This window comes from Pelophylax lessonae, assembly GCF_965119305.1.
Source record: "Pelophylax lessonae genome assembly, chromosome: 11".
Classification (NCBI taxonomy): Eukaryota; Metazoa; Chordata; class Amphibia; order Anura; family Ranidae; genus Pelophylax; species Pelophylax lessonae.
The window spans coordinates 45,295,642-45,318,113 of record NC_138778.1 but is presented as its reverse complement, the minus strand read 5'-3'; the positions used below and the strand labels follow the sequence as shown (position 1 = coordinate 45,318,113).

Sequence of the window (22,472 nt, the reverse complement as noted above, 5' to 3'; positions counted from 1 at the left end):
AGTGCTCTTAACACCCCCCAGTGCTCTCAACATCCCCCCTGCTCTAAACACCCCCCCAGTGCTCTTGTCCCCCCCAGTGCTCTTGTCCCCCCCAGCACTCTTTAGCCCCCCCCCCGTGCTCTTTAGCCCCCGGTGTTCTTCAGCTTCCCCCCTATGGTCTCTGGCTCCCCCAGTGCTCTCCACCCCCCTGTGCTCCCTGGCTCCCCCCTCAGTGATTTCCAGTTCCCCCCCTTCCCTCCGTGCTCTCCACCTCCCTGGTTTTCCCTGTCCCCCCTGTGCTCTCCATTCTAATCGGAGCCGCCTTACCCACGCATCGGCTTCCCCCGCTGCCAAGTGGGGGCAGGAGCGTGCCGCCGGCAGCGCACGCTTGCCCCCCTAGTTTCCTGCACGGTACCGATGTACATCTACCAATAAATATCGCCTTATCGATAATTTGCATTTTTATTCTCGTGAGCGATTGTGTAGGCAGGGCCCCAGTGCACTGCATTGCCCGGGGGCCTATAATGCTCTTAAGATGGCACTGGGACTTGTAGTTCTGCAACAGCTGGAGGGCCACAGTTTGCATCTCCCTAATGTAGATTGTATGCCGTTCCTTCAGAGCGCGCCAGAGACGTCACCGGCTGCTTCTACAGTAAATATCTCCTAAATGGTGCACAGTACCTATAGGTAAGCCTTGGTTTACTCCCACTTTGTTACTTGTTTGTTTTTGTTTCCCTGGTATTGGGTCTCTGTGTCAGAAGAAAAACTGGGCACACAGCACAGCAGTACCTAGAACCACCTGAAGGTCTCATTCCCTCCCACTATCCACTTCATTCAGTCACTACTTTTTTTTTTTTTTTTACAGGTTAAACTTTATTAAAATCCAAGCAAACCCCTTTACTTCCGGGTGTGACGCTGGTCCACAATGCGCAGTCGCTGGGATTTCCTGCCTTCTTCAACTAAAACTTTATTTGTCCCGTACACCCTTCGCAGTGTCGTCTTGTGCGCATGCGCTGTGCACAGCCCCTTTTTGGTTGTCGTTTCCTCACACCGGGATCTGCCATCTTCACCGGGGCGGAAGAGTCGGGGAGAGCGAGGTGTTGGCCAGACGTTGCCTGCGGGCCCCGGCCGAGTCGTGTGGGGCTGTTCCCAGACTCCGGTAAGACGGTCCGGCCTCTGGAGTGTTCTGTTGTTATGGTGAACTCTGTGTTACCTGTGTGTGGGGGGCGGGCTCTGTCTGGCTGCTTTCCTGTCACAGCACCCCCCCGTGTCACCCTGCCTGTGTGTACTCTCATGGTTGTCACCTGACTGGGACCTACCCTGTCCCTGGAAACCCCCTCCCCCCTATGGCTTCAGGTGTATGGTGGGGGTAATGGTTTGTTTTCCTAATACTGAGCAGAGTGGGGGAGGGTTAGGCCCTCTGCCAGGTTATAGTTTCTGTATCTGTCCCCAATCAGGAGATTTACCCCTTATGTGGCCTGGTGACTACTGCCCCTGAGACAGAAAGGGAGGAGGAATCACACAATTTTGAGTCAACATCATAATGATGGGAAAACCCCTGATAGGGGTGCATGTGACAACTCTAGAATAGAAATTTTAGTCACTTTGGAGAGATTTCCCCTCATTTCCTGTTCTCTGGGACAGCTAGTAATGGGAAATCTCCCCAGCAGGACAGGAAGTGAAGGGATGTTTTCCTAAGTGGGACAGGAAGGGGCGGGACAAGGAAGGGAAATCTCCCCAGCAGGACAGGAAGTGAAGGGAGATTCCCCTAACTGGACAGAAAGTAAAGAGAAATGTTCCCAACTGGATGGGAAGCAAAGGGACATCTATCAAGCAGGAGAGGAAATTAAGTGATATCTCCCTAGCGGGGCAGGAAGAGCATGCAAATCTCCCCGGCAGGACAAGGAAGTCGGGGGGAAATCTCCCCGGCGGGACGAGGAAGTGGGGGGAAATCTCCCCGGCGGGACGAGGAAGTGGGGGGAAATCTCCCCGGGGGACGAGGAAGTGACAGGGAAGTGAAGGGAAATCTCCCCGGCGGTGCGAGGAAGTGAAGGGAAATCTCCCCGGCGGTGCGAGGAAGTGAAGGGAAATCTCCCCGGCGGTACGAGGAAGTGAAGGGAAATCTCCCCGGCGGTACGAGGAAGTGAAGGGAAATCTCCCCGGCGGTACGAGGAAGTGAAGGGAAATCTCCGGGGCGGTACGAGGAAGTGACAAGGAAGTGAAGGGAAATCTCCCCGGCGGTACGAGGAAGTGAAGGGAAATCTCCCCGGCGGTACGAGGAAGTGAAGGGAAATCTCCCCGGCGGTACGAGGAAGTGAAGGGAAATCTCCCCGGCGGTACAAAGAAGGAGGGGGAAATCTCCCCGGCAGGACAGGGAAGTGAAGGGAAATCTCCCCGGCGGTACGAGGAAGTGAAGGGAAATCTCCCCGGCGGTACGAAGAAGGAGGGGGAAATCTCCCCGGCAGGACAGGGAAGTGGAGGGAAATATCCCCGGCGGGGCAAGGAGGGGGGGGGGGGGAGAATCTCCCCGGCGGGACAGGGAAGTGGAGGGAAATCTCCCCGGCGGGACAGGGAAGTGAAAAACAATTCCCTCTAACTGAACAGGAAATAAAGAGGAATCTCCCCAGTAGGACAGGAAGTAAAAATAAATCCCCCCCCCCCCCAGCATGACCGAGGAAGTAAAGGGAAAGTTCCCTAGCGTGTCAGGAAGAGAATGGAAATCTCGACAGCAGGACAGAAAGCGAAGGGATATTTTCCCATCATTTTACAGGAAGTAAAGAAAAATCTTCCCAGCAGGATAAGAAAGTGAAGGGACATCTCCCCAATAAATGTGTCCGATCTAAAGCGGAGTTCCACCCGTTTTTGTGTTTATTAAAAGTCAGCAGCTACCAAAGTGTAGCTGCAGACTTTTAATAAACACACACTCACCTCTCCCAGGGTCCAGCACTGCGGCTGGCGGGAGCCTCGGTTCTCTCCCTCTTCTCCCCGCTGCGCCGACATCTCTGCAGCTTCACAGCCGGGTGCGCACTGCGCATACACGTGTCCCTCTGCGCGTCCTAAGTGGAGGGGCAATCTTCTGGGACCTGTGACGTGTCCCAGAAGATTGCAGGGAGGGAGGGGGAGAGGTGAACTTCCGCTCGAGCTGCCTAGGCAGAAGTGGAACTGGGAACCTGTCAAATCTAGGTAAATACTTGCCAAATGTGGCATGCCAGGGGGCCTTAAAGCAGAAGTTCAATTTTTGGGTGGAACTCTGCTTTAAGTATCATGTTTGCAGCCATGCCCCTGGATGTTGGCAAACCCCCTACATTCTAAAACAGTGGAAGTGACTGTTTACCTTTAAGGAGACATCCGGGGTCTATAGACCCCTAATGTCACTTCTGCATCCCATTGAAATTATTAAAGCAAAAATGATGTTTGATTAGCTTCTTCCCCAGCCACAGCAGCCTGGGAATGACCGCTCTGAACCTGGAAGATACGGATAGCTCCTCTCTTCCAGCTTATTCATTTTCCCTGCCAACACACACCATGGGCATCCATGATTCTGCAGCCTGTGGAAGTGATCTGGCAGCTTTATAGCTGCCCAAATCACTTGTCTTAGGAAGCTGACAGGCTGCAGAACAGATGTAAACAGACTTTTGGTGGCTGTAATCGTTTACAGTCTGTTTACAAGCGAGTTCTGATGCCTATTTATGGTATATGTTGGTGGCAGTGAAGAAGAAGAAAAAAAATCCCACAATCAGCCATCCCATCAAAAATGAAGAAATGTTTTGGCTTTGGATAATTTTACCTAATGATCCTGCCATTGTTCAGGCACTTCCTAATATGGGGGTGACATCTATTTCCCAAGCTGAGTATCCAGTTCGAATTTGTTTTCTTTAATGTTACACAAGTTTTAAGGTTTATACTTCTTGAGGGACATCGCTTACAATTCGGAGGAAAGTATGTCCTTTAAAGTTTAAGTTTTTAATGTTGAAAGATTCTTTAGTACTGTGATTCCCAGGCCACCATAAGCGGTGGCACGTACAGATATTTTGGCTCAGCTGCTAAGCGTCGCCAGGAATTTATTAAAAGATTGAAAACAATACACCCATTTAGTAGTTCAGTAGCGGCTGTGTGTTCTTCTGTTGACAGTAGAGTCTTCCTGGTCAGCCATGCTAGTGTGTTATACAGTACTGTATAGTAAATATGTGCTTGTTATGTAAATGTAATTTCTCTTGCGTTCATTGATGGACACAGCTCCTGATCTTCTTAATCATTGGGTTATACTGCCCCCTACAGGAGTAGGACACTAGGCAGAGGGAAAAAGTCTGGCTACGCCTATGGGCAGTCCCAGGGGGGTATACTCCCTCGCTCTGCTATAGGTTTTTTTTTTTTTCTGCCTAGTCAGGAGTAAGGACCCAGTTCCTTGCTGGGATCTCTGGTCCCTGACAATTTTTTCTTTTAAATAGAAAATTTTCTTCAGTTTTTTTGCTGTGAGATCTATAATCAACTGACGGGCTGGATAATCTAGATCCAGTGGTAACCCCAGTCTGGCCAGTGAGCGCACCCAAACCTCAGCTCTGTGCTAGGTGGGCAGCTATATAGCCCCAGCGGATGGGGGCTGGCCTGCAACTTAAACACATCGAGAGGCCACATACGATCGGGTTTCGACATGAGTCGCAGAGCTTTCCTCCTGACAAAGGGTTCTGTCTGGAGCGGTGGGGTTCTGTCTGGAGTGATGCCCGCCTGGTTCCTGGTATGTTGAGTAGCTGCCCCCCTTCCCGGAGGGATTTAGGGTGGACTTGGGACAGTTGGACCCCCGGGTTTCCCTCCCTCACCCCCTGGTGCTGACTCCTGGATCTCTTTACTTCCTGACCACCGCATGTAGAGTGCAGATTATCCTGGTGGCTGCGGGCACCTGTTTCTGCTGAGTGGTTAGTCTGGTGGGGTCCTCTCCCTCTCTGCTGAGGATCGCTGGGTGGTGCTGCCAGCGCGGTGGAGGCTGACCCTTTGCAGCTTTTTTTACACTTTTTGTGGGGTCCCCCTGGTGACTCATGGAGCACATCTCCCCACCTGATCTCCTCTCCTCTCAGAGGCTGCGGGGCCCCAACCATCCATCGATGTACTAGTAGCGGTCTTTTGTGCCCCCGGTGGAGATGGTTTTCGGACAACGGTCTAGCAAAAAGTACCCCCCTTCCCCTGCCTCCATCTGTCTCATCAGATCCCGAATATGATTTGGCTGCCACGGACATGGGTCACCCTGCTGGGTCTGCGACCATGCGCCCGGAATCCTCAGACAGTAAGGATGATTCCTCCACATCTGCAATCGTGTACGAAAAGGCGCTGGTGGAAGCGCTGATTGTATCTGTGCGTGAGACCTGAAAAATGGAGGACGCAGCTGCGAAGGAGGCGCAGGTTGCCTTTGGCACTCACAAGCCATCCAGAATGGCAAAGGTGTTCCCTTCCCCCACCTACTTTGACAGAATTGTCGCTAAAGAGTGGGGACGACCAAAGCATTCTCTTGGGGTTCCTAAGCGATTTGCCAGGCGATACCTCTATGAGGAGTCCTTTCTTAAGAAGTGGACTGTTCCACCGGTAGTGGACCCTCCGGTTTCCAGATTAAACAAGGCAACCATGATTCCAGCAGTAACTGGACAAGACCAGAAAACGTGGGAAAAATCTCCCAAGTAGTGGGAAGAACACCCATGTGATCCAATTCCTGTCTGAATTGACAGTTCTCACTTCGATATGGAAAATAATGGTGCCCACACAAAATATTGACACTTTGGGCCCAATTTGGACATTTTCACTTAGGGGTGTACTCACTTTTGTTGCCAGTGGTTTAGACATTAATAGCTGTGTGTTGAATTATTTTGAGGGGACAGCAAATTTACACTGTTATACAAGCTGTACACTCACTACTTTACATTGTAGCAAAGTGCCATTTCTTCAGTGTTGTCACATAAAAAAATTTAAGAAAATATTTACAAAAATGTGAGGGGTGTAATTTGTGAGCTTTTGTGCCGGTTCACACTGAGGCGACCTGGTCGCCTTACAGGTCACCGTAGGTCGCCTCCCATAGGGAAGCTGCGGACCCGTTCTAATAGGAGCGACACAAGTCGCTCCGACTTAGAAAAAGGGTCCGGAGTTTCTTTGGGGCGACCCGGAGGCGATTGCCATAGACTTCAATGTTATGAGGTCGCGGTGCGAAGTATCGTCGCCCCTATGTGAACGGGGCCTAAGTGTGTGTGAATAAAATGGCGGTAGTTGCAATATTTTATGTCACACTGTATTTGCGCAGATGTCTTTCAAATGCAATTTTGGAAAAAATACACTTTAATGAATTTTAAAAAATAAAATAAAAAAACTAAACAGTAAATTTAGCCCAATTGTTTTGTATAAGGTGAAAGATGTTATGCCGAGAATCGTGATCTTTATTCTAAGCAAAAAAAAAAAAATAGTGATTCTCATTTTATCCAGAATCGTGCAGCTCTAGTTTGCGTTTTTGATTTGAGTTTTCTGGCAGAAAAAAATGCTAAATGTTCCTAAATTCACCTAAACGTGTATGAAAAAACCCTAAAGCTGTATTTTTTATGTCCTACAAAAATGTTGAATTTTGCCCCAAATAGCAGTGTTTGTGTTGTACTTGTTCTGTTGAGCAGGCTCAAGCCTGTTTGAGTTGGGACAGGTTGCCTCTCCCTGTCCGGGGCGTGACCAGGTGTGCTTACATCATGAAAGCAGCCAGCAAAGTTTCACTCCTGTCATGTCGCTAGCAATTACCACTGGCTTTGTGAGAAGGGAGAATCCGGCCATCCCTGAGCACCTTCTAAGGATGAAACAATAAGGTTGTGAACTTCTTTTTCTTTTTTTTTTTTTTTAACCTTCATGCGTGTAAAATTGTTTTTTTAAATGCAGATTTATGATTGGAAAAAGGAAAGTACCTGTAAAAGTGTTTGATGTCGAAGTGTACGTTGCCATCATGTTGGTTTCCTTCACTCCTCTTTTCCTAGTCAGTATTTCATATAAAAAATTGCTAAACCTCCTTTTTTTTTTTTCCTGTGTACCTATATTTTGTTAAAAGCAAGCTTAGTGGTGCCTGGATATTCTTAGGGAAATCAAACTGGCAGCTGCTGTATTTAGCACAGTAAAGCCGGCCACACATGGATCTAAATTTAGGTTCAACAGGGAGCGGCTGAATTTCGATCGACTTATTGGCTAGCTGGTTGTACACAATTCAATCTATCGATCATTGTGTCTATATCCAGCCTGTTAGGTTTTTTCCAAATGATCAGTGCCGCTGGCTATAGTCGGCAACACTGATCATTGTTTTCTGCCAGTAGGGAAGGCTTCCTGCTGTCCGAATACAATACTACAGCATGCAGGATTCCTCCATTCACATCAATGTGTGGATGGGGAAATTGATTTATTTTTTATTTTTTCATTCAACCAGCTGGTTGAACAAATTTAAGTACCGTATATATGGGAAGTGTTTTACATGCCAAAGAATTTGTATATCTGAGTGCCGGGTCACACTTGTGCGATGCGGGAAGGCTGCGAATTCGCAGCCTGTTCCCGCATCGCAAACGCACATCTGGCAGTTCACACTGCCATATGCGATACGCAGGGGGTGTCAATGAAATGTTAACGACACCCCCAGTTTGTTCGTATATCGCAGTGCTATCTGACAGTTCGCACAGGATTGGATCGCACAAGTGTGAACCACTGTGCGATCCGATCCTGATGCGGCTCAAAAAAAGGGTCATGTGCGACTTTTGTGCGGGTGCAGTGCGAATTTAGCCATACAAAGTGTATGGCTGAATTCGCACTGCACATCCGATCACATGTAATGAAGGAGCAGTGCGCTCCAACATTACATGCGATCGCCGCACACACTATGGTGTGAACCGGCACTAAAGAGTAGTGGCAATGAGTTTCTTTCTGTTGATCTACTCTCTCCTTCTATCAATACATTCCTTGTACTACAGCACATCTGATTTGCCTTCTTGTGCTGCTTCCCTCCCAAATTGCAAGAGGCCAATACAGAGTGCTGCTGAAAGTAACAGCACCCTGTGCTATGGTCGCATAAAGACCAGAAACACAAGTCGTGCACATAATCTGTTTGCAGCCAGGGCTGGTCCTCACCCCTAATCGCATGTATCAGTTAACAGAGGCGACATCAGCCATTTAATTATACAATGTAAAATAAAAACTGACCACAATTGCTCACACAAGGTTTGCATGGGGATAGTTTCTCTGTAGGTAGATACCCTCTAACGCTGGTCGTGTTCACTAGAAAGTGTAAGAGGTACGAACCCAAAGCTGGCCGTTTTTAGAGTAGTTTGTGTAGGACACGCATGACCGTCCTGGGCTGCTTAAAGTGGTGGCAAATTCCGTTTTTTTTTTTATTGTTACCTATAGGTAAGCCTATAATAAAGCTTATCTGTAGATAAAATAAATATCTCCTAAACTTGCACAGTTTTCAGGACAGATATTCCAGCCAGCAGCAGCGGGTGATGCCACCGGCACATGTGCTCTAAAGGAACGTGCGCCACGCCGGTGCCACGCCCGTGCCGTTCCTTCAGAGCTGTGTGCTGTGGCTGAGACTCCCGCGTGCATGCATCATCAAAGCTCCGCCAGGCAGAAGACGAGTCCGCGAACCCAGAAGGAAGACTGGGTGAAGATTGAAGCCTCTGCAGCAGTGACCTCACGCTGCTGGAGGGCTTCATTTTAAGGCAAGTCTTTCATAATGTGCTAGTATGTGATGCATACTAGCACATTATGATATTGCCTTGCAGGGTGAAACTTTTTTTTATTTAGACTTTACTACTGCTTTAACTCCCAAGAGGACCAGTCGTGGTACTAGGACTTTGGCAAAGTATCCTCGGTGTATGATGGGAGAGTAGCACCTGTGTAGGACGCTTTGTACATAGGCACTCCTCACCCACCACACACTGAAAAAATAGTCACTTGCTGTTTCAGCCAACTATCATCCATCTAATGCTAAAAGTATCACATTTGTGTAAACTGGCCCCTCAGATGAACTTGTGATCACCTAAAATTTCTTCTTTTAATTCAGAACGTGCAAGAAAGTTCTGCCCCCATTTCACTGCAGAGTGATCAGCAGCTTGTCACTGCAGCAGCACTCTCTCTCTCTGGTTTAAAATAGTTGTAATGTGACCTGGCAACTAACAGTCACGCTATTTGTTGGGGGCTGTTTTGCTATTATCTATGAAGATAGTGGATTGATTTTTGCAAGTGTACAATGTCACCGTCAACCACTATTTGTACCTGGCAAGGCAGGGCATTCAGTCTAAAGGTGAATCTGTTGCTTATTGGCAGGACAGCATTGCAGCACAGTATTGGAATAGCAGAATTTCTCTTTTTTTCATTGACGGACCCAGCTCCTGATAGTCATAACCATTGGGTTCTACTGCCCCCTACAAGCGTAGGACACTAGGCAGAAAATAATTCTGGCTACACCCATGGGCAGTCCCAAGGGGTATACTCCCTCTCTCTGCTATAGCCACTCACTCACTATTTCCTTTCTGGGATCTTTGGTCCTGGTAAAAAATTTTTAGATAAAAATATTCTTTCCTGTGAGATCTATAATCAACTGCCGAGCTGGGCGACGGGCTGGATAATCTAAATCTAGTGGTCACCCCAGTCCGGCCAGGGAGCGCGTGCAGACTTTATCTCTGTGCTAGGTAGACCGTGACATAACCCCACTGGACGGGGACTGGACTGCAGGTTAAATGCCTCGTGAGGTCGCATACGACCGGGATTTGGCCCGAGTCGCAGCGTTCCTCCTGGCCAACAGCCCCCCCATTTCGATAGAGAGGGGTTCTGTCTAGAGCAGTGGCCACCTGGGTCCTGGTATGGTGAGTAGCTGCCCCCCCCACTCCCTCTGGAGGGTGGATGTGGACAGACCAGACAATTGACTGTGCGAGTGGGGGGGGGGGGTGGTTGTACCTGGTGTGGGCTTCTGCCAGAGCCCCCCATCCTGCCTGGATCTGTCCTTGAGGCCTGGTCTCCCTCCTGGGTCCCTGTAAGCCTCGTGGTGCCACCATTTTTTTTGTAGCCGGTGTGTTTCTATACACAGTGGCCTTGTTTGTGTAGCCTGGCAGCCATTTTGTTGTGGTTTGCCATTGGAAATGGCACCAGCCATGACGGTAAAGCCCTGTGAGCGTCGATTTCAGCGGTGGGAGCACCTCCTCATCCCCTGGTGCTGACTCCTGGATCATTTTACTTCCTGATCACAGCACGTGTAGTGCAGACTCTCCAGGGGACTAAAGGTGCCTGTTTCTGGTGAGTCTAATGGGGTCCTCTCCCTTTGTGCTGAGGATCGTTGGGTGCTTTGTGCCTGGTGACTGGGTGGTGCCAGCGCAGTCGGGGGTTGTCCCTTTAGCAGTGTTTTTACACTTTTTGTGGGGTCCCCCCGGTGACTTCAAAAGTCTTTGGAGCACTATTCTCCACCTGATCCCCTCTCTGAGGCTTCGGGGGCCCTCAGGGTCCCAACCATTCATTCATGCACTGATGGTGGTCCTGGAGTCCCTTGTGTCCCGGGTGGAGGTGGCTTGCTGGCGACGGATTAGCAATAAGCGCCCCAGCCTCATCTGTCTCATCAGATCCTGAATCTGATTCGACCACTGTGGTCCTTGGTCACCTTAGTGAGGATGATTCCTCCACATCTGTGACAGCGCACGAAAAAGGCGCTGGTGGATGCACTGATTGTATCTGTGCGTGAGAAACCCTGAAGATGGAGGACACAGCTGAAGCTGCAACGGAGGCGCAGGTGCCCTTTGGCACTCACAAGCTATCCAAAGCGGCAAAGGTGTTTCCTTTACCTGCCTATTTTGACAGAATTGTTGCAAAAGAGTGGGAATGACCAAAGCGTCCCTGTGGGGTCCCTAAGTAATTCGGCCTGGCTACAAGATCGAGTTTTGCTCTTGTCCTGGACCTCAAGGCGCTTAACTGCTTTGTACGGGTACAGACGTTCAGAATGGATTCGACCTGTGGTGGCATCCTTGCATCAGGGGGATTTCCTCACCTCTATCGATATCAAGGATGCCTACCTTCACATTCCAATATGTGCCAGTCACCACCGTTTTCTCCGCTTTGCTGTGGGAGAGGAGCATTATCCGTTTGTGGCGTTACCCTTTTGGTCTCGCATCTGCTCCTTGGGTCTTCACAAAAGTGTTAGCCCCGGTGCTAGCTTTGCTACCGCAACGGTGGATCGCTGTACTGGGTTACTTGGATGATTTTTCTTCTGTAAGCGGAGTCTCCCTCTGCTCTGGTGGAGAACCTGGAAATCACAACCCGAAATCTGCGTGGGTTCGGCTGGATTCTGAGTTTTCAGAGCTCTCTTCTGGTTCCGTCCACAAAGCTGAACTATCTGGACCTGACTCTGGACTCGGCCTTAGCCAGAGTGCTCCTTCCTCTGGACAAACTCCAGAAATTGCAGGCTGCAATTCCCCTCCAAACAATGGTCGTCCCTCCGGACTTGCAGGTGCTGGGCCTGATGGTGTCTACCTTCAAGGCGGTTCCGTTTGCACCTTTCTACACAAGGTCCCTGCAAGGGTAAATTCTGACCAAATGGGAAAAGACTCTGCAGTCTCTGGACAATCAGATTCGGCTGAGTTGGGGCACGAAAGAGTCCCTAATATGGTGGCTTCGTTCTCTGGCGCTTCAGCTTGGAAAATCCTTCCTCCCCTTGTATTGGACAGTAGTCGCCACGGATGCCAGCCTGTCCAGCTGGGAGGCGTCCTCGGCAAGCATTCTGCTCAGGATATCTGGACGCTGGAAGAGTCCAGACTCCCGATCAATGTCTTGGAGCTCCGAGCGATCAGACTGTGTCTGGATCATTGGACGGATCATCTTCAGGGTTGTCCAATGCCACCAGGGGGGCACAAGAAGTGTCCTGGCGGCTCTGGAGGTAGCTGGCATTCTAAGGTGGGTAGAATGATTCGTTCCGGGTGAAAATTGTCAGGCGGATTTCCTCAGTCGGCAGGCATTGAACCATGGGGAGTAGTCTCTGGTGGGGCACCCTCGAAGTGGATCTGTTGGCCTCTCAGCTCAACAGAAAGGTGCAGAGGTTTGTAGCTCAGTCAAGGGATCCTCTGCGGACGCCACAGATGTGCTGGTGGCCCAGTGGAGTCAATATTGTCTGATTTTACGCCTACCCTCCTCTCAAGCTTCTGTCCAGACTTCTACGCAGGATTGAGGCAGAAGGCATTCCGGTCCTCTTAGTGGCTCCGGACTGGCCTCGCCGGGCTTGGTACGCTGATCTGGTGCAGCTGGTCGCTGACGTTCCTTGGCAGCTTCCTCTCAGGGATCTGCTGTCCCACGGACCGATCTTCCATCCAACTTTACAGTCGCTGGCTTTGACGGCTTGGCTGTTGAACGCCAGGTGCTGAAGGATAGGGGTTTATCTGAGTCTGTGATTCCTACACTGTTGATAGCTAGGAAATTTACCTTTTAGGAAGATCTACCATCATACGTGGAAGACGTACATTGCGTGGTGCGAGTCTCTTGGGGTTCTTCTTCGCTCCTTCTCGGTGGCTCAGATCTTGACCTTCCTTCAATGGGGGGGGGTTAAACAGAAATTGGCCTTGAGTACCATCAAGGGCCAGGTGTTGGCTTTGGCGGTCTTCTTCCAACAACCTTTGGCGACACACTCCCTGGTGCATACCTTTCTTCAGGGTATCCGACTTTTGGTTCCTTCAGTGCAGGCTCTGTTGCCACCTTGGGATCTTAATTTGGTGCTTTCAGCTCTTCAGAAGCCTCCCTTTGAAAATATTCGGGAGATTCCCCTGCTTACGCTGTCTCAGAAGGTGGCCCTTTTAGAGGCTTTCACTTCTGCGCGCAGGTTGTCGGAATTGGCGGCTTTCTTTTCCACCTTACCTGGTGATTCACAGAGATAAGGTGGTTCTTCGCCCCTGTCCGTCGTTCCCTCCAAAGGTTGTCTCTGATTTTCATTTTTGAATGAAGATATTGTGTTGCCTTCCCTGTGTCCCAGGCCTAAACATCCAAAGAAAATTGCCTTGGATGTGGTCTGGGCAATTAGGGTGTACCTGGCAACAACGGAGTCTTTTAGGAAGTCAGACTCTCTTTGTGCTTATGGATGGACCTCGAAAAGGGTTGTCCGCTTCCTCTTCGACCGTTTCAAGATGGATCGGACAGACGGTGGTTCAGGCCTATTCCATCAAGAGTCAGGTTCCTCCTTTCCCTGTCAAGGCACACTCTACTAGGGAGCTTAGTGCCTCCTGGGCTTTCTGTCATCAGGCGTCAGTGACGCAGGTTTGCAAGGCGGGCCACCTGGTCGTCGGTGCACACTTTTTTATAAAGTTTTATAAAGTGGATGTGTTGGCATCTGTAGATGCTTCTTTTGGCCACATGGTTTTTGCAGGCTGCTGTTTAGGAGGACCTGGTCCTCTTTGAGGGTGTGTTGTTTTTTTCAGGTATGCTCCAGTTTGGTTGAGCTCCTGTTGCCTGGTTGGCTAATGTTTTAGCCTTGGGAATTTTTGTGTTTTTCCTACCCCTTGTGTTTAACACTGTTTTTGGGACGTCCCAATGGTTATGACTATCGGGAGCTGTGTCCGTCAATGAACGAAAGAGAAATGGATTTTACAGTAAGTCAGAAATCCAATTTTTACAGGCATTTGAGCTTTTATTTCAGCTTGAAGAAGCTTGTACTTTTTTGGGCTCTTCTGCATGTTTTTATTGAGCTTTTTTGAGCATAAAGAGGTTGTAAACCCATGAAACTTTTTTTTTTTTTTTGCTGCAACCTGAAAGAGAAACCCATATGCATCGCATACTAGCTCATTATGAAATACTTACCTAAGAACGAGCACCCAACGATCCTCAGCAGAAAGGGAGAGGACCCCATTAGACTCACCACCCCGCCGTGCCGCCCACTCACCTGTATACCAGTCGCCCGTCTTCCGGGATCGCGGCATTCGGCCATCTGATTGGCCAGAGCCGCGGTGACGTCACTCCTGCACACGCGTGCGGGAGCCGATGGTCACGGCATGGGACTCTGAAGAAACGGCACCAGCAGCCGTTTCTTCAGAGCGCATGCGCCAGTGACGTCACTGGCTGCATGTATGGTAAATATCTCCTAAACAGTACATGTTTAGGAGATATTTACGGTACCTATAGGTAAGCCTTAATATAGGCTTACCTATAGGTAAAAGTGTCAGAGGAGGGTTTACTTCCTCTTAAGCGTTTTTTTCTTTTTTTGGGGTTTTCGAGATTCTTTGAGCTTTTTCATGCTCTTTACTGTTTTTCTTTTTTTGGGTACTTTGGCATATTTTTCTGCTTGAAAGCTCCTCTCAAAAATGCAAATGTGGTGGGGTGTGGGGGGGGGGGTGCTTCTGCCTGTAAGGGCTCATGCACACTGCAGCTCAAAAAAAAAAGCTGCTTTTATGGGCATTTGTTTCTGCTTGAAGAACCTTGTACTTTTTAGCCTTGTTTGCATGTATTTAGAGAGCTTTTTTGGAGCATAAGTGTTTTTTCACAAACCATCCCCATAGCTAATTTTTTCCTATTTTTTTTTTTTGTGTGCGTTTTCTGGTTTCTTTGAGCTTTCATGCATTTTTGGGCACTTAGACGTCTTTTATGCTCGAAAGCTCCTCTCAAAACGTGAGTTTGGTATGGGTTTTTTCTTCCTGTAAGATCATATGCCTGTAAACTCCTGAATAAACCATAGTGTGCATTGATATGTTGGCTAACAAGAAGGAGAGTTTGCAGGCAGAAAAATGAAGAGCTCAAAAGCCTTTAGGAGCAGCTTCTTTGAGCTGCAGTGTGCATGAGCCCTTAGACTGTTATCTTATGATTGCGTGTCCCTGTTGAAAGTTTTCACCTATATTTCTGTTCCATCGACAGCTCAAAATTTCTTGATTTCCCAGACTTTCAATTGCGATGACAGTGAATCTCCATAGTGGGGCATCAGACAGCAATAAAAACCTTACAAGGGTTCTATCTGCTCACCAATCTATCCAAAGCTACATAAAAGCTTGACTTTAGATTAGAGCTGCACAATTAATCGTATGAAAATCACGATCTCGATTCACCCCCCCCCTGACGATCTAAACCTGACATATGCTCGATTCTTTGCATAGCTGCAGAGAGAAGAGCTGTGGGGAAAAAAAAAAAAGCCTCCTGCAGTCTATCAAAGTCTCCCAGTAACTATAAACAAAATGATTACATTGTATCTTTTCCTTCCCTCTGCCAGGAGGAAAGGAAGTTTAACCTCTTAAAGACTAGACCTTTTTCTGACACTTGTTTGCAAGTTAAAATCAGTTTTTTTGCTAGAAAAGTACTTAGAACACCCAAACATTTTATATATTTTTTTAGCAGAGACCCTACAGAATAAAATGGCGATTGTTGTAATATTTTATGTCACACTGTATTTGCACAGCAGTCTTTCAAACGCAATTAATAGACTTTAATGAATAAAAAAAAAAACGTAACAGTAAAGTTATCCCAATGTTTTTTTGTTACACAGAGAATCGTGAGAGAATCGTGATCTTTATTCCAAGCTAAAAAATCGTGATTCTCATTTTGGCCAGAATCGTGCAGCTCTACTTTAAATCCTTATTAAAAGAAGCCTGTACCAAAGAAAAATGTGTAGGGTGCCATTTCTGTCCTCTCCTCCGAATAATGTTAACTACCTGGCTGTCAGGCAGATCCAATGTCATTCGTAATATAGCAAGCAGTGTGAATGAAGGGATCCCCCCCCCCCCACGCGCTGTGTAGGCAGGTGTGAGTGCATCTACACGCACAGTGAGGCCAAGACTTTCTGAGGATGGCTTGGCATCAAGAAGGGCAGCAAAGAAGCCTCTTCTCTCCAGGAAAAATATCAGGGAAAGACTGATATTCTGCAAAAGGTACAGGGATTGGACTGCTGAGGACTGGTGTAAAGTCCTTCTCTCGGATTAAATCCCCTTTCCAATGGTTTGGGGCATCCAGAAAAAACCTTGTCCGGAGATAAAAGGTGAGCGCTACCATCAGTCCTGTGTCATGCCAACAGTAATACATCCGGAGACCATTCATGTGTGGGGTTGCTTCTCAGGCAAAGGAGTGGGCTCACTCACAATTTTGCCTAAGAACACAACCATGAATAAAGAATGGTACAAAAACATTCTCAGAGAGAGCAACTTTTCCCAACCATCCAAGAACAGTTTGATGATGAACAATGTCTTTTGCCGTAAGGAAAAAGTGATAACTAAGTGGCTTGGGGAACAAAACATCCAAATTTTAGGTCCATGGCCAAGAAACTCTCCAAATCTTAATCCCATTAGAAACTCTTGGTCAGTTCTCAAAAGGCTGGTGAATAAAATATCCTTCACAAATTCTGACAAACTCCAAGCCCTGATTATGCGAGAATGGGCTGCCATCAGTCAGGATGTGGCCCAGAAGTTGATTGACAGCATGCCAGGGGGAATTGCGGAGGTCTTGGGGAGGGGTGGGGGTCAACACTGTAAATATTGACTCTGCATAAACTTAATAGGCACAATTTAATAAAGCTTATTTCATGCGTTTTGTCAGTCACGTAAACACTTAACGCATGCGATAACGAAAATGTCACTTCACTATTGCTCGTATGCGGTATTTAACGAAATCACCAAAAACGTTCGGTAGATAACACTTAAGAAGGCATCAGTCATTTCACTAAAATAAATAAATGATTGCATGCATTAAATAAGTACTGCTCTGAGCTTTTGTTAACTGAGGTACTTACGGCAATGTCAGAGACCCCCCCCCATTGATTGGTTGAAACATAGGCGGGAAAGTTCAAGCTTGAGGTGTGTGGAATGAAAAGACCCCTGCATACGATGAGAAAAACGAAAGTAAAATTTCGTCCGAACGATCTGATGATTTTTGGATCATTATTATGGTGCTTTCGACAGCCGATTCAGAATTTTCGGACAACAAAAACTGAATGTGCCGGCTATAAAATTTTTATCATACGTGAACGCAACATCCAATTTTAATTTTAATTATTAGTTTTCATCTGAAAAAAATTATAAGAGCAAAACTAGGCAGCTCGGAAACTAAAGAATACATACAAAACAATTCAACGCATGACATCACTTCTGAAGTTGAATTCTGTCAGAATTTTCGTGTGAAAGTAACCTCTTCACTTTTGATGAGACTAGCATGCAACAAAAACAGACAAAAGTTTGTCCGATAATCTGATAGTGTGTACGAGGCTATAGAGGCGTGAGGACTGTTCTAGAGGCTGTCCGAGGATATCTTATTGAAATGGAGCCCTTTGCTCCCAGTCTCCTGGAATCTTGGGGCAATACAGAAGTGGAGGAGGAGATGTCAAGTGGTCCTTTTGAAGGAAAGAACCTTTGAGGAGCGCACACTTTTGGACCAGTTCTCTAAAGCTGAGACCCTGCAGAAGTTCGTTATCCAAGCAACTGATAATGGAGCTCTATATCCAACTGATTGGGTACCTGGAGCCCTCTACACAGGGAAGTCATGCCATACCGGTAATGACCAAATTGCTGTCAGCCTTACATTCCTTTGGAAAGGCGTCATACCAGATGGTCGCAGGTGAGATTGTGGGAATTTCCCAGTCCTCTTTTTTCCCATCTCATCACCCAAGTTCTAATTGGATTCCGTGCAATAGCACCAAAATACATCTTTTTACCTGATTCTCGCCGAGATGTGACATTCACAATGTCATAAGTTATTTTGACTAGATAACGCAACCAAGTTCATAACGAGAGTCTCTTTGTGAATTGCACCATTTTTTTTTTTTGTGATTTTTTTTTTTTCTTACGTTGTGCAACATTTTACCGCATACTCCAATGCGGTATCATTTAGCTTAGTGAATTGTGCCCTTTGACACTTATGAAATGCTTGCAATTATTCTTGAGTATACCATAGTAACATCTTAAAAAAGATCTAAAACCAATGAAGCAGCAGGTTTATTGAAAATTATTATTTGTGTCATACTGTCGGAGCTATATAAATCCTCTATAATAATAATTCTCAAAACGTTTGGCCACGGCTGTAGATCTTTAAATATCAGGCGATTTCAGCTTCATTCTAGTTTCACTTGCAACATACTTGTTTCATGTCAGTGACTCAGTCGAGTGACAGCGTGACATTTTAATGTTTTTACTGAAGCAGGTGAGCAGTGGAAGCCTACATATTTCTTAGTACAGGTATCCTCTGAAGTACAACTTCAGCCAAACCTTCTTTCATACTATGGATAGTTAGTTAGGAGCTCTGTGTTTGTCATACCCCAGATGTTAAAGCAGACCATGCACTGAAAAGCAAGGTCCACTTATGTTACTGTGGGTTTCACATCCCTCCGTGTGCAGAAAAATGCATCCAAGCCTACATTCCACACAGTTCTGCTCTGCAACTCACAACACGAGGCACATAGAAAACAATTTTGTTTACTATGTGCCCTTGCAGAGAACTGCATCCTTTCTAGTGAAGGTGGTTCGAATAAGCTATTTAAAGCATTTGTAAAGGTGTTTTTGTTTTTTGTGTTTTTATTTAAAAAATAAAAATAATGTACTAAATGGTTTTGCACAGAGTGGCCCCAAAGTTCCTCTTCTGGGGTTGCCCTTCCAGCGATCTCTGCTCCTGCTCTCCTGAGTCTTTCCCCATAGCAAGCAGCTTGCTGTGGGGACAGACGTGCAGGCGCACCCAAGCCGGTGTTCTAAAATTTTGTCAGACCCATGAAAATTCCGGACCTCGTCACTTCCGGTGACGCTACGTCATAACCCAGCTGGTGCGAGCCCCGGTGCGCATGCACACAAGACATTTTCAAGGTCCGATGAAATTCTAAGACTTAGCGAACAGCTGACTGAAAGGAGGCGGGGCTGAGGCACTGTGTATGTGCGGTCCACCAACTCCACTTCCGGGTCTATGCGTTCCAGACAGATCTTTTTTTTTTTTTTTTGTTGTTTTCTTTTCTATCATTCCACACATTTACACACATTCCCTTTACTTCAATGGAACTGAAAGGCGGACACTTTTTTTTTTTTTTTTTTTTTTTTTTTTTTTAGCCGGGCTTTGTTTTCTCTCTATCTCTATCATCTCTATCTCTAGCATCTCTATCATCTCTATCTCTATCATCTCTTTCTCTATCATCTCTATCTCTATCTCATCTCCCCCCCCCCCCCCTCCCTTCTCTCCTCACTGGTTTTGACTAACTGCCATCAGAGCCTCTAGTGAAACCAGAAAGAGGAGCGAAGAATGCAGTGGAAGGGGACAGTGCTGGATCAAGAATGGACTCGTGTAAGTGTTTGGGAGGGGGTCGCTGGGGGACCTGCATTTAAAAAGTGTTTTTTACCTTAATGTGAAGCATGCATTATGCTAAATTAAACCTTTTAGCTTTAGAACCACTTTAAGGTTTGCCTGAGGGCTCTTTTTTTTTTTTTTTTTTTTTTTTTTTTTTGCTCCCCAATGTAGCCTACGTGTGTTTTTTTTACTTTCGGTCCACTTACAATCCACAATGTCTGCCTTCTGAATTTGTAATGAATAATGTGGCCCAGATCTTCTTCCATTACCCTGGTGAAACCAACCCTGCAACAGGACCACAGTTGTCACCCTGGTATGCTTACCCCTGCCACAATTACTTTCCTACACTGGAGAAACTGCATGGGGAGAGGGAGCCTCCATTGTGTAAACAGAGATGGAGCAGATGACAATGGGAAATGTAGTTTTACTTTGACATGTCACGTGTGTAATTTTACATTCAGAACACGGTGCCTGTGTGCCAGGATGCCTGCACTCCTGAGTGACATCATCCTGCGCCAGCCAATGAGCGGCCACAGCATGGCACCTGGAAGATGCCAGCTAGGAATGTCAGACCATTGAAGGGAGGTACTATGGAGTTTAGCTCTGCTTTTAAACTGGATAACTACCTATCTGTGATAGATAATAACACGCTTTACCCAAAGCACTATAACTCGCACTACGTTTTTTGTTTTTTTTTGCATGCTGCCATTGATGTCTATAGGGCCATCAAAAGGCATGCACCATGACAAGCACCTGTACTATTTTTTCCCAATGCACGGCAGATGTGAAGGGACCATATAAAAAAAAATGGTTATTTCCTTGTGGTGCATTGATGTGTGTTGGGCAATGTGCGTGTTTAGGCCTCATGCACACTGAACGTTCTAAAAACACCAGTAGTGTTAGCTGTAGAATGAGCTTTGCTGTGTCTTTGTAGTAGCGTTTTTTTTTTTTCTGTTGCGTTTTTTTAGCAAAACTATACTCCCACAAAAGCTTATGGCTCAAAAATGCTGATTAATTCCGAATAGCTGCGTTTTTCTGCGCTTTTATCAGAGTTGGGGCATTTTTAAAGCTGAAAAACTCCTTCAAACCCACTAGTTCTGGGGTTTCCTTCCAGCCAGAAAACGCCTCTGCCAATAAAAACCCTGATAACAGCCTATGTGTGCATGGACGCATAGGATAACATACTGGCTGCAGAAAAAGAAGCCTGGGCTTGGTTGCCCTGCGACCTTGTGACATGAACCCCCAGAAGCCACGCTGCCCGCTTGTGTCGGCGGTGTTTTCATCGGGATTCACTCCTCGCTCTACAAGGGACTTGTATCCATCTATCCCGGGGGTCCTCATAACCCATGAGAGAGAGCAGTAAGGGTGACAACAGTTCAGTTAAAACATACACTCAGGACCTCATCAGTGTCCTTGCCAGCATCCAGGACCATGTGGTAACTACTTACCTTTTTTGTTGTTCCACCCTTTACTGTGAATAAACTAATTTAATTTTACCCTTTGCTGACTGTGCATGGATTTTTTTTTTTTTCCTTATATACTAGGGATGCACCGAAATGAAATTCTTGGCCGAAGCCGAATAATAATGAAATGCTTGGCCGAAGGCCGAATACCGAACGCGGTGTTTCGCATTTTTTCCATTTATTTTGCCAATTTTTAGGGGGCACGCTGATGGGCACATTTTATGTTAGGGAGCACGGTGATGGGCACATTTTATGTTAGGGGGCACTCTGATAGGCAAAACAAAACATTTAAATCAGCGTTGCTCTTAACATAAAATATGCCCATTAGCGTGCCCCTTAACATAAAATATGCCCATCAGAGTGCCCCTTAACATAAAATATGCTCATCAGCATGTCCCTTAGCATAAAATAAGGGGCACGCTGATGGCCACATTTTATGTCAAGGGAGCACTCTGTTGGGCACATTTTTTTTCTTTTTTTTTTAAGGGGCACTTTATAGGGCACTATAATGAGCATGGCAACATATGGCAAAATATGCCAGTCTGCACACTAATGCTTGTGCAGCTACCGCCTTCTCCCCCAAATGTGCTCCACATACCTGAACTGCAGCCAGGTCGGAGCCAAAAGCCGCGAACAGGGGGGCGGGGCGTGCACATAGTGTCACGTCCTAGCTCGCTGTACCAAGTGTGAAGGAGCCGCAGTCAGGAGCAGGGGGCGGGACGCGCGCGTGACATCACACCCCCTACTCGCGGCCGGACAGGACACCGGCGGCGTGTGAGCAGGGAGCCGGGAGCCGCAGTGAGGAAGGGGACTGAAGGACTCCTAGGTAGCGGGCTCGCGGTCCGGGCGGAAGCATCGCGCGGGCCGCCATTTAGTGACCGCCGCTGTAGTGCCTCCGGCTATGTTTACAGTGATGCTCGGGGATGGCGGGTCGCCGGTCGGGACATTGTTCGGCACAAATTTATTCGGCCTTTTTACTTATTCGGCCGAACACCGAAAGTGCTTTTTTTGCTATTTTCGGCCTTATAATGTTCGGTTGCCGAACATTCGGTGCATCCCTATTATATACCACTACTGTGCGCTATCTGCGTTTTTGTTCCTAATGTTTTGCATTCACATCCCATGCTAAGGATTGGCAGCATTGGTAGTGGTGGACCTGTTCAACTAACCACTGGTTCAATCGATTATTGTGTCCAATAGGGGTCCTTTGGATTATAAGCGCCAGGACTATATACAATTTTTTAGCCAAAAACATCCAGCGTGCATGAGACCGTAAGGCACTGTTCACACCTGAGCGTTTTTCAGCCCATAAAACGCTCATCTGTGAAAATCCAAAACGCCCAATAATCAAAATCCCTTTCATTTCAATGGCCTCTGTTCACATCTGAGCTTTTTGTCCCCTGAAGCAAAACGCCTGTAGCTCAAAGTACAGGAGCTTCTTTTTGGGCTGATCAAGAGCTGTTCTGGTCCCATAGGAATGCATTAAAACGCCGTTATCGGCGTTTCACGGGCGTTTTTCAAACACACAGGTGGTCGCCACCCCTTTTAACACATTCATTTTTTTTATTACATAAATCAAATGCTTGGCGAAAACACCCAACAAACGCCAGAAAAACGCCCAAAAAACGCTCTAAAAATGCCTACAAAAATACCCAAAGAATGCCTGAAAACGATACGCTCAGGTGTGAATGCAGCCTTATGCCTCGTACACACGCAACGATTATTGGCCGACCAATCGTCCGACTTTTGTCCAGAGTTGTGTTTTGTTGGTTGGAATGTGCC

At 47.1% G+C, this 22,472-nt stretch overlaps 1 protein-coding gene across 2 annotated transcripts in view; it reads left to right on the top strand.

The window, feature by feature from the left end:
- Positions 1-890: 890 nt before the first annotated feature.
- ITCH (itchy E3 ubiquitin protein ligase) overlaps positions 891-22,472 on the top strand; it is a 139,474-nt gene continuing 117,892 nt past the window's right edge. Inside the window, exon 1 of one of the 2 annotated variants that reach the window (XM_082272949.1) lies at positions 891-1,138. The gene's annotated coding sequence lies outside the window, so the exon portion shown is untranslated. Of the gene's footprint in view, positions 1,139-6,703; positions 6,804-22,472 lie in introns of those variants that run through there. The other variant, XM_082272950.1, reaches the window with a different exon arrangement.